The sequence below is a fragment of the Gopherus flavomarginatus genome, unplaced genomic scaffold, assembly GCF_025201925.1.
Source record: "Gopherus flavomarginatus isolate rGopFla2 unplaced genomic scaffold, rGopFla2.mat.asm mat_scaffold_655_arrow_ctg1, whole genome shotgun sequence".
Taxonomy (NCBI): domain Eukaryota; kingdom Metazoa; phylum Chordata; order Testudines; family Testudinidae; genus Gopherus; species Gopherus flavomarginatus.
Genome location: NW_026115133.1, coordinates 8,760 through 9,490, shown reverse-complemented (window position 1 = coordinate 9,490; position 731 = coordinate 8,760).

Here is a 731-nt window from a genome sequence, read left to right as displayed (position 1 = left end):
AAAAGGCAGCGCCCTAATCCCTCAGGAACGGCCGCTCCCCAGTGGTCTTGCACAGCTAGGGAGAGAAGGTAGCACCGTAATCCCGCAGGAAGAGCCGCTCCACAGTGGTCTCGCAGAGCTAGGGAGAGGAGGCAGCACCCTAATCTCGCAGGAAAGGCCGCTCCCCAGTTGTCTCGCAGAGCTGGGGAGGGAAGACAGCGCCCCGTCCCCGCAGGAAGGGCCGCTCCCCTGTGGTCTCGTAGAGCGAGGGAGAGAAGGCAGCTTCCTTATCCCGCAGGAACGCCTGCTCCCCAGTGGTCTCGCAGAGCTAGGGAGAGGAGGCGGCGCCCTAATCCCGCAGGAAGGACTGCTCCCAAGTGGTCTCGCAGAGCTAGAAAGAGAAGGCGGCAGCGCCCTTATCCCGCAGGAATGGCCGCTCCCCAGTGGTATCGCAGAGCTAGGGAGAGAAGGCAGTGCCCTATTCCAGCAGTAATGGCCGCTCCACAGTGGTCTCGCAGAGCTAGGGAGAGAAGGCAGCGCCCTAATCCGGCAGGAAGGTCCGCTCCCCAGTGGTCTCGCATAGCTAGGGACAGAAGGCAGCGCCCTATTCCCGCAGGAATGGCCGCTCCCCAGTGGTCTCGCAGAGCGAGGGAGAGGAGGCAGCGCCCTAATCCCGCAGGAACAGCTGCTTCCCAGTGGTCTCTCTGAGCTAGGGAGAGGAGGCAGCATCCTAATGCCGCAGGAAGGGACGC